We start from the raw sequence: 11,704 nt of genomic DNA, 5'->3' as shown, positions 1-11,704 counted from the left end.
CGTGGTTAGCTCCGGAATGTCGAGTTTGGTCTAGATTGACCCTTCTTTTGTGTCTGGAGGTTTTCGATATCTTTCCGAACCCTTTTGTGGGTTTTGACTTAAAATGGCTTTTGGAAGTGGGACCCACTTTTTATCGAAATGACCTCTGATGGAAATTTCGACCGCGCCGTTGAGTCTGGAATATCGAATTTGGTATGGTTGCATATCTCGTTTGCGTGCACGGGGTTCCGAATGAGTTCGGAGCACCCCGTCGGAGTTTTAAGTTTTGGGAAATTGCAGATTTTCTGCAATAAATGCAGAAAAACCAGCCACATTTCCAAAAACTTCAAACCCTCATAACTCTCTCATCTCTCAACCGATTTGGGCAATCCAAAAGGCTAAGTTGTGAGATTTTTCGAGGACAACGTGTTGGTGAGCTCGGATAGTGATTTGGAGTCCCCGTTTGAGGTAATTTTCGAAAAACACCTGCTGCCAGACCTCTTTTTGTGAGCTTGATTTTGGAAATTTTTGAGACTTGTTTTCTTAGCCATTTTAGATCCGATTTTGGAGATTTTTTAGGCTATCTTGAGTGGTTTTTCGAGGAGAACATTTTGGTGTTGTTAGATTTTACTGTAGATCGCCCGTTTTTGATAAATACTCTGAATTAGCTGCTGTCCCATTTCTAATTTTTGAGAAAATTTGGGTTTTAGTTGCTTGTTGATATTGTGTTGTTACCGAGCCCCAAATTGTGTCCCTTTTTGGGACATGATCTGGGGGAACTGGTTAGGACCCACTTTTGGGGTTAATTTCGAAATTTCCTGCGCGGGTCCCACGATTCCCGTTTTGACTCCAAAATTGACCCGTCTCCGTTTGTTGTGATTTTGGTGTCTGAACGACCGTATTAACGTTGTGATACTATTTTTGATAGCGGGGCAGCGTTTCGAGGACGTTCAGAAAGGGAAAGCTCCAGAGAAGTGATTTTGGAGCGCGTGTGATTGGCCTACAGGTAGGTTACGGTTTTCCTCTCTTAGATTGAGCTCGAGAATGTGAATGCATGTTGATTAGTTGGGATTTGGGTTGGGTAGTTATTGAATCTTGCATAGGTGTTAAGAAATCATGTTTTCGGCCTATTTCGGGAATTAACGGGTAACTGTGAGCATACTTTGTGTTATTAACGGACCCTCCTCGCTATGTGGAGTGCTTGCATGCTTAATTATTGTTTATTTGAAGCATGTTGGGCCTTAGTTTAGGTTTGACTAGGGCTTGCCTTAGAAATACATTATTCGGATCCAATAGGCCTTAGTTTTGCCCCGACGTCGCTTGGCCGACTTAGATCCCTGTAGACTGGTGTAGCAGACTTGAGTCTTATAGATTGGGCCTTAGTTAGGCGATACGCTTGCTCTGACTTTAGTTATCCTTATTTTCCCCGATGTTACGGCTTCACAAGTTACGTCGGCGACATTAGTTCTACTTCGCGATTTGAATTTGATTTTCGATTTGGTTCCAAGGACTTACATTGATTGGCTAAGTATGGACGGCGTTCCATGGACATTTATGAGTGTGGATCGATTAGGACTCTTTCAGCAGCTACATTGGCACCTTTATAGAGTATCCGGTTTAAGTTCCGGCCTCTATCGCCCAGATACTTATATAGAGCATCCAGTTTAAGGTCCGGCCTCTATTTTCCAGATACTTATATAGAGCATTCGGTTTAAGGTCCGGCCTCTATTTCCCAGATACTTATATAGAGCATCCGGTTAGCGTTCCGGCCTCATATACTTGATATTTGTGATTGGTTACTTGGGTACTTCTGGTGAGCATCCGGTTAGAGGTCCGGCCTCCGTACTGTCAGATTTTACTAACTAGGGTTGAGGTTCTGATTCGTGTTCTTCGTTCTTGGGTTCTCATATGCAATTCTCTTTAGTTATAGTTATTCTGTGTACTCGTCGGGCTTATGGGGGTCCGTTCGGGTTTTTATTTAATTTGCGCACGAGTGTACCTTCTGGGCTTATGGGGGCCCAGTTAGGTGTAGTTAGCTTATAGATTACTTTAGTTAGTTCTTTGTACACTCGTGTGCATTCCATTGTTAGTTAGATTTTAGTTCTTGACTTCGGTTTGTGTTATTCCTTCTTTTCATATTGCCTTTACTTTTCAAGTTCAGTCGGCCTATGATGCCTACTGGGTACCTGTTGTTTTGGTACTCATGCTACGCTCTGCATCTATTTCGTGATGCAGGTCCGGGCACTAGTAGCCAGCGTTGATCGAGCTTGGAGCAGACTGATCCGGAGACGGGAGTGAGCACACGACGTTTTGTACTATTTCAGTCTCCATCTGTATATATAGACTTGTCTTTTACCTTTCGAGACAGTCCAGTCTCTGTTGTCCACTTTTGGGACTTGTACTGATTTTGTTAGTAGCTCTGTACTAGTGACTTCTAGGTTCTGGGAGGGGTCTTTATTTGTATATATGTTTTTGGTTTGCTTTCGCCTGTTTATATTGTTATTTGCCTACTCTTGTTTAGTTTCTACCCTCAGACCCATTACTCGTTGTTCCGGGTTACGGGTTGGCTTACCTACTGGTGGGTTATAGTAGGTGCCATCATGACTTGAGAAATCGGGTCGTGACAGTGGTGGTTTGTCCATTTCCATATAAAGAGTCCAATTTCTCATCCCTCTTCCGATGTGGGATTTCTCAACATTCCCCCGTACGCCAGACCTCACCTAGACCGTGAACAACAAACTGGGATGAGTCTAACTCTAATACCATATAAAGATATGACACCCGAGTCTACCTCAACCTCAAAAACTATCTCATGAGGGGAGGTTTGTCCAAGTCCATATAAGGAGTCCAATATCCCATTCCTCTTCCAGTGTGGGACTTTTAACAATTACAATTGAAATGATCGAAAAGTAAATGCGAGTTAATGTATGCTCAAGGTTGAAAATATCATAAAAAGACTTTAAAAAGAAGAGTCCCTTAATTACATAGTTTTAAATGGAAATCGGGAATTGAATTCATTATGAGATCTATTTATCCTTTTTAGAAGATAGTATGCTGCCACTCGGACTTGAGCCGAGATGAATTAGCACTGCTTCCTAAGAGCAGTGTGTCTACCAATTTCACCATAGCGGCCTGTCTTGAACTCATAATAGCATATGAAGAAGAAATTGTCGATATTGAGTAAGCTATTTTAGTTTAGTAATGACTAAAATAGATGAATGACAATAAAAAGTTCAAATTAAGAATTTTAGGTTGAAGGTTCATTTTAGATTTGAGTTTAGATAAACCAAAGATGCGTAGAATGTACCACAATGTCCTTAATCTTGTTGTCTTGAACATGTCATGTGAGTTGTGACACGTTGAAATTAAGAATTTCCAAAAAAGGGAAGAGGGATTCTTTTCTTTGAACTTGATAACTTTGGAAGGAGGCATTCTTTTTATAGCGGATAGAGTAAAAAACTACTAAAATTGGAAAATATGTAGAAAACATGAAGTGCTTTTGCAAAAATAACAACATAGAATCCAACATCAAGCTATCAACTTAGTTGCTCGGACTCTACTTGTGACACATTGAAATTAAGAATTGCCAAAAAAGGAAGAGGCATTATTTTCTTTGAACTTGGTAACTTTGGAAAGAGGCATTCTTTTTATAGCAGAGAGAGTATTAAAACTACTAAAATTGAAAATACAAAGAAAACATGAAGTGCTTTTGCAAAAATAACAACATAGATTCCAACACCAAGCTATAAGCTAAGTTGCTCGGACTCTTCACTTTTGGTGCCACACCCGTGTCGATACGACATGGGTGTGGGATCCGTGTCCAATTTGGTCAACCGATTTTGGGTGCTTTGACCAAAATAGATGGGGTAAGTGTGGAGAGTTTTAATGATTGTATGTAATCAATACAAAAGCTAAGGTGAAATTGAAGAAAATGAAATACCTTTTATCTAGAAATTTCTTTGTCACTCCTTTTCCGTTAATCTCCTTCCATATTTTCCTCAAGGTTTCCCGTAATATCTCATAATTTTGGTTTTCTAACTTTTCTTTTTGATATTTTAATTATTTTTAGGCGAATCCCCGCACCCATATCCTTACATGGATCCATATCCCCGAATCTTATCATGAAGGATCCAACATCTAGATCTGCACCCGTATCGGACACCCTCACCGAGTCCGAACAACTTAGGCTATAAGTGCTAAGAAACATACACCGCATTAACTACAAGCAACAACATACCCAACGAATGTTGCATCTTTCTTTCTGTTAGGTCTTGGTCAAATATAGAGGACCAGGGATCTTATACACGTATGTGAGTGGTGGCAATTGGTTCTAGAGTTAAGCACGCAGGGACTTGAAGCCTAAAATATTTACAAATGCTTCTGAATAGGGAGTCTAAACTTTATGAGATACTGACGGGATGCTTCCTTTTGCTATATTTGCTCAATGTGAAATGAGTGTCGATGTTTGATGTCTCCAATTAGATGAGTAAGTTAGAATAAAGAATGGGGTTGTAATGAGAAAGATATCTTTTGATGCTCAAATAAGATAAGAATTTACGGGAATGATAATCAACTGAATAATAAGAATTTACTGGAATGATAATCAACTGAATATATATGACAATAAGAATGTCTTCTATCTACTTTAATATGACTTTCTGTAAATGCTTTTTTTGGGGCTCTGATAATCCTCTTTCTCAGGACTTGCACTATTGTTTCTTGGACATTCCGCGGCTTCTATGAGAAGGTATTAACCTGAAGTTCTCTTCCCTTGATAGTTATTAGCATATTTTGACTATTGTCCACCATGCTGCTAATATTTGGTATAAGGTGAGTTTCTGGGACCTGAATTATGTCTCTTTGTTGATGAGTAGGTGATTTGCGATGTTATCTCTCATGTGGGTTGTATGGAAGGAGAGGGGGAGAGTGTTTGAACAGATAGAAATTGATTGGTATACGGCTTGTATATGAGATTTTCCTCAATCATTAACACATTATTTAACCTTATCAAAAAAATGGTGGGTGCTTTGTGAAGTATCAACTTATAAAACTTTTACTAACAGCCACTCTTTTGAGGCCTATAAAGTCACTTGAATGAAGAACTTCATCTCCATGCATCTATGCTTATATGGTGATTTTGAATAGAATTTTTTCTAAAAAGTTTTATGTCTCTTACTTTTTGTTTCTGTACATTTTATTATATCATGATTTATTTGTATGTTAGTTACTTCTCCAATACGAAAGGCATATGACACAAAACGGAAAGCTTCAACTTCCTACTGCTCCTTCTGGTTATTCGGGTGTTGATAATGAGGTAACATTGTGTTTACATTGTTGTTATGTGATGTGTCTTCACATCTACTGTATGTTGTACTTCTTTTAATTGATATATGGGGAAGCCTATTACCCGAAGTAGTTGAATCATCGACGTATTTGACTTTGATCAAGTTCTCAAAGTTGATCATGGAGATCCTTCTTTAGTTGACTTCGACGGAATTCAATATGGCCTTACTTTGGGATAAGGGTCACTAGGAAAAGAATTAGGTCATGGAGTTGGTCTTTACTTCATCTAATTGTCGAATCAACTGATGTAGCCTTGTAGTATATGTTTATATACTACAAAAATTAACTATTTAAAGTAATTTCGCAGGGAAGTGGTTACCAAATTTCTGCATCAGGAAGGGCAGTAAGAGATTCAGCTGCTCGTTGTAAGCTAGGCCGGCAGGAGCAACATGACTTTCTTGGTTATGGTGAGGTGTCTGAGCCAATTGTAAAGGTCTGCTGCTGAATCCTTGTAGAGGTCTTTGGGCATTGATTTTCTGAAGTTTGATCTTGTCTATTGCCATGTATAAGTAATTTTGGTGTTTTTCATCTTTTACAGGACAGGAGTGCCAACAATACGCCAAAGCGTGCGAAGAGCCTAAAAGCTAGTGGTAAGATTGTTCGGCAATTCTTTGCCAACTTGACTTCTTCATATATCTCTATCATTGAGCTATTTTCTCCTCACCATTTCCCAATATGAAGTTTGGCACTCTCCAAACTTTTTCCTTTAGTGGCTTTTAGTTAACACTATAACTATATCAGAATCATCATCCGAGAACTTTAGTTTTTGCTTTAACTTATACTCTATCAAAAAGGAATAGTGACCGCAACAGAACTTCTTGTTGTATTCAGGTTCTCTTAAGCACCAAGGACAAAATAAAGTGGAGCACCCAATGAAAGCTGCAGAAACTTAAACATATAAGCCGTAAGTCGTACTTTATCTTGATCCTTTCTTCTAATGTTTTTATCTCTCAATTCAATCTTAAGTTATTTTGATAAAATCAAGAATGTTTCATTACAAATGCTAGTGGTAGTTCATATATTCTGCACTCCATCATTTGAAATTGCATTTGTTTGTTTTATCTTAATAAGTTCTTTCGTCGCCTATCAGATTGGTCTTTAAATTGCATTCAATTTCAACTCACCATTGGGTACAATGGAAGGATATACTAATTAGTTGGGATTATGTTTTACTCATGTTAGTATGTTTACTATAGCTCTGATGCTCTCTAGTAGTCTGTTAGTCTCATTAAACTTACATGTTAATAGAAAATGTAGAGAATTTCTAGTGCTAGAGAAACTAAAAACTTTATAATATTGGATTCTGGACGTTGCAAAGGGACGGGATAAACCTCGCTCCAGTGTAATAGCCAGCAAACCACTCATAAGATGTAAACCGCACTAGAAAGTCCCATGACGAGCCAACCCATAAAGTATGCAGGGAAAACTCCCTGAGACCTCATTTGGGAGATCCACTTCTCAACTAACTCGGTCACCCTTGTGGGTGTTGTAGATAAATTATTGTGTAGGTTATCCACTTTTGTATACAATGCCACTTATAGTTTGTTTTGTTGGAGCAAGCGTTGTATCTATTCTTTTGGGTTGCATGCTACAAGCAATGAAAATCAACTTCCTTAAAATGGAATCCGACAATCATTGGGATTAGGAACCGTCGGGCTGAGGACATCGCTCACATGCATTCTCTAACTTTTGATCTCTCTAGGATTATTATTCTTCTCAAGAACAACTTCATAGTGAATAGGCTTACTACATGATAGATACTAAAAAAAACTTACTATTGTTAGAAATTTGAATAGATATCTTATACACCGACAGTTTTTATCACCCAAAAGAAAAAGAGTAGTAGGAACTTCAATAGTATTTCTCTAGCTCTCTCTGTTTTTGGTTCCTCTGTTTCTGATGTAAAGATAAATTGCTTTCCATCTTCCAGGTCGGATGTCCAAGTTGTTGATGTTGGACCCCCCGCTGATTGGGTGAAAATCAATGTTCGTGAAACAGTAAGTTCCTCTCAGAAGTTAAAGAATTAAGAACCTCTAGATTATGCATTCCATTTCTCTCATGTGATTTGTAATGATTTTATGCAAACAGAATGATTCCTTTGAGGTCTATGCACTAGTGCCTGGGCTTTTACGAGATGAGGTATAATACCAATCGTGCTACTTGTTTCCATCAAGTGCATTCAATTTGTTTTCTTGTGTGTACTCTCATGACTTGTTGATGTGTTTGTATTATTGCTTGGAATCATTGAGTTTCTCTTTTTTGTAATTGGTGTTTGGGTTAAGGTTAAGTTTTCAGTTTTAGCTTCATCTCATTAAAAGGACAAAACAACCTTCTAATAGATGGTGTTAATATATATTTTTTTTAAGTTCATTATGCAACCTTTATAAAAAGATATGCATCTCCAAAAAATCTGGTGTTTATATTTTATTTTTTATATTTGCATTGTTGTAACTTCTGATGGCGACTTAAATAATCTGCTAGCTCTTACAAACTTCTATTTTACTATTCTAGTGAGTCATTTCAATTTTACTGTAAAAATTTTACGCAAAGGTAATGATTTAGCATCATAAGATCACAAGAGATTGGATGAATAATTGTTTCAACTTGTGTTTCTTTTGCCTTTTGTTTCCATCAAGTGCATTCAATTTGTTTTCGTCTTTTTACACCATCTCGAAGCTCTAATGCCCTTATTTCTTGGTAAACATAGGTACGGGTTCAATCTGATCCAGCTGGTCGCTTGGTCATTACCGGTCAGCCAAACCAACTTGACAATCTTTGGGGTGTTACTGCCTTCAAGAAGGTACACACCTTGCTATTTATTATACTGATTTTGACTTTGATAGAGTAATTCAATCTTTGCCTTACATATTTTTGGACTGGTAATTTTCTCTGGTAAAGAGAAACTGTCATGTAGAAAACTTGATATTTCTTCAATGGATTTGAAAACTATATCATTGTTATGTTTCTATTTGTTGATCACAACACTTTAAGAAGTCTACGACAATCAAAAGGTTCTCCATTTGTAAGTTGGCTGACATAATTTTTCTTTCAGGTGGTCACCTTACCTGCTAGAATTGATCAACTTCGGACCAACGTTGTTGTCACCCTTCATGGGTGTCTTCATGTTCATGTGCCCTTTGCGCAGCAAAATCTCTCAGTTAACATAGCAGGAGTATTGGTAGTTAACCAACACTGTGAATGCTTGGCCATAGTTGTTTAGTTGTTGTTGATGATACTGTGGGTCAAAAACTTTGAATGGCCCAGATTGCAAAGGAGGTATTTCGGCTACAGCCGCCCCAGTAGAAACTTAGATTGCTTTTCAAAGACAGATGGATATGTGATGAAGATAGCTTGGAGTAGTATGTTGTTTTGATACTGAAACGTATCTCTCTTTTTAGCATTTGACAATTCTATTATAATCTCTAAATTATTGGCAGACACATACTTTCTTGAAGTACTCTTTCAGAAACACCATTTTGAGTTTGCACACTAACCAAAATATGCAGGTTTTGAAAGTTTAGCTAAACAGGCTCAAGATGTTTATCAAATTATCAATAACACCATCTTCATTGTTGAGGACTCGTATAGCATCGCTAAGTAGCTACCATGGAGTTTTTCTCCTTACAAACTCCTTGCATGTGGTTTGATTGTGCAATTTGTCGGGGGGTCTCAACTCCCATCCCATCTCCCCATCCACCCTCAAAATCTTTTTTCTTTCTTAATTAAGCCTAGCCTATTGTTTCTTCTCAACATTAGGAAGATGATTGTGGAGAAGATTTGCTTGAGAATGGAGAAAAAAGTAGAGTTTTGGAGGATGAAAATTGCTTATTTGGTAGCAAGAAAAGAAGAAATTTAGGGAATAGTGTTACTTTTTGGAGTTGTCTCGAGAAAAAATTGGTTCTGTCAATGGGGAATAGAATGTTTAAAACGAATAGGAAAGAAAGAGAAAAACTAGTTTGAAGAAAGTCCTGTTGAAAGCGTTACCCCAGAATAGGTGGCCTACAGTACGCTATTCGAATTTAGTCAGAGCTCCAATTGGAGGACTAGGTGAGAAACCAAAAAAAGAAAGAGCAAAACTAGTAAGGACAGGAATGCACTTTGTAGGTTAGCCTATACGACTCTATCTGAATGTGGGATGTTTCGTGTACTGAGTTGTCCTTTTGCGATATTGTATTTATTGCTTCACAAAGAGAGATGGCTATAAAGCTCAAACAACTGATTTAAGGTCCTGAGGAGAATACAAATATATAATCAAAACTTGAGCATCAAATTATTTGCACAAAAGTCATATGTTTATCAAAAAAAATCCATACAGTTTTGGAATATAACAATATATGCAAATACTAACTCTAACATTGATCAAGTTGCTAGTTCATACTTCAACTCCAGTTTTTCTCCAGTCGTCATAATATACCTTAACCAGAACTTGAATTTGTCATATCGCGCTCTCTATTATGTTTACCATTTACCAACGAGAAAAACCAGAAGCTCAAGCCAAAATTTGTGATATCGCGCTCTCTATTCATGTCATCATATTAATCTGAAAGAAGAAACAGCCTGCACTTTGCAAGAAACTTCAGACATTGATTCCAAACATCTGGAAACAGTGTTAGCAATAAACATTAATATCGTTTATAGCAATGAACGTTTTCTTAAGAGATCGAGAAAACTTTCTACAGTTGAGGTCACTGCACTGAGGTTTTTCCCATCTTTGATCACTTAACTTGGTGATCTAACTCAATCCAAGATACTAATCAGGCTTAGAAAGGAGATTGATATGTATGTATAGGTAAACTGTGAAAATATATCGGTCAAGCTACACAACATTTTGCAAAAATTGACAATTTCTGGTGAAGACAACTTCTAATTATACATATACAGAGTTAGAAATGTGATGCAACTTAATTCAACATATCACAGAAACCTCAGTAGTAAATATTAATTTTCACTATGAAAATATAAATTATTTTTTTCAAATTTCATAGTAAAACATGACCAAACTTAATCAAACACACTTATTTTGAAACGAAGAAAGTAAGTAGCGTATTTACTTTACTACAAGGCTACTACTACCTATCTATTTGTCTAGTCTCTTTATTATCATTAGCTTCCACCTTCATCTTTCTCCATAACTTTCCTCATATCTGAAAAAATAAATTATCTTAAAAAGGGAAAAGAAGATGGATGAATTAATCGTTTCTTCCTCTTCATCATCATCATCATTTTTCATACCATCTTTACTTTCTCAAGGTACTCAAACTTCATCAAACCTTCAACAAAAGGTTCAAAATAATTCTTAAGATTCAAACAGATTCTTGGTCATATTCTATTTTCTGGCAAACTTCAAATATTTGTGTATGTTGTTAAAAGCTTCTCACTTATGCCCTGACACTAGTGAGCATTGATATTCAAAATGCCTTCCAGGTAACGATATCTTATAATAAAACAGAACAAACAATACTAAAAATGACGTCCAGAATATTGCAATATATTTGATAACAGTGAGTTTAATTCTTCACTTCAAAGACTTACAATATATTGAGAATGTAATCTGCTATACCGCAACTTTGTCTTGTCATCGCATTAATACATGGATGAACTTGCGTGAACAAAATCTTATCGTAAAATAAAAAAAACAGTTCCTGAAAGGTTCAACAAGATATTTGGCATACAAGCACTCACGAATACCTTCCAGTTTGAACAAAATTACCCAAAGGGAACCAGAGTTTCAACATAACTATAAATGCCTTTGATGTCGTTTTCCTTTGGAAGCCCCTTGATTTTTAATTCCCTCCAACTCTTTCTTGTGACATCATAACACAAACAACATAAATCATTAAAGTTACACGTTTCTTGTGACATCATAACACCTGGAATGGGAATTCTCATGTCATCCACTGCTTCTTTAAAGTTACACGCTTATTGTGATGCTGACTGGGAATCATGTCTTACTACTAGAAAATCAGTAAGTGGATATGCAGTAAGGCTTGGCAATTCACTTGTATCATGGAAGTCGAAGAAACAACCTACTATCTCTAGATGCTCAGCAGAGGTAGAGTATAGGAGCCTTGCTTCAACAGTTACTGAAGTCGTTTGGCTGATTGGTTTGTTTAAAGAATTGGGTCTGTCCATTCAATTGCCTGTAGATGTGTCCTGTGATAGAAAGTTGGCCATTCTGATAGCTGCTAACCTAGTCTTCATGAGCGTACCAAACATATCGATATCGACATCGACTGTCACTTTATTCGTGAAAAAATTCAGCTGGGATTGATCAATACAGTTTATTTGGCTTCTGCAGAACAGCCAGCAGATATACTCACAAAGGGGTAGCTTATTTCCCAACATTCCTATCTGATATCCAAACTAGGCCTTAAGGACATTT

The 11,704-nt window shown here is 37.2% G+C and overlaps 1 long non-coding RNA gene and 1 pseudogene across 1 annotated transcript; both read left to right on the top strand.

Moving 5' to 3' along the window:
* The window catches only part of LOC125858330 (AT-rich interactive domain-containing protein 5-like), an 18,265-nt pseudogene extending 9,723 nt beyond the window's left edge, over positions 1–8,542 (top strand).
* On the top strand, positions 321–2,422 carry LOC125864648 (uncharacterized). Its single transcript, XR_007446255.1, has 3 exons — positions 321–447; positions 908–985; positions 2,215–2,422. It is a non-coding gene; the product is annotated as an uncharacterized LOC125864648 (long non-coding RNA).
* Positions 8,543–11,704: the final 3,162 nt, after the last annotated feature.

This window comes from Solanum stenotomum, chromosome 1, assembly GCF_019186545.1.
Source record: "Solanum stenotomum isolate F172 chromosome 1, ASM1918654v1, whole genome shotgun sequence".
Classification (NCBI taxonomy): domain Eukaryota; kingdom Viridiplantae; phylum Streptophyta; class Magnoliopsida; order Solanales; family Solanaceae; genus Solanum; species Solanum stenotomum.
Note: the sequence above shows the minus strand (reverse complement) of the source record. Positions and strands in the feature narration are given on the sequence as shown.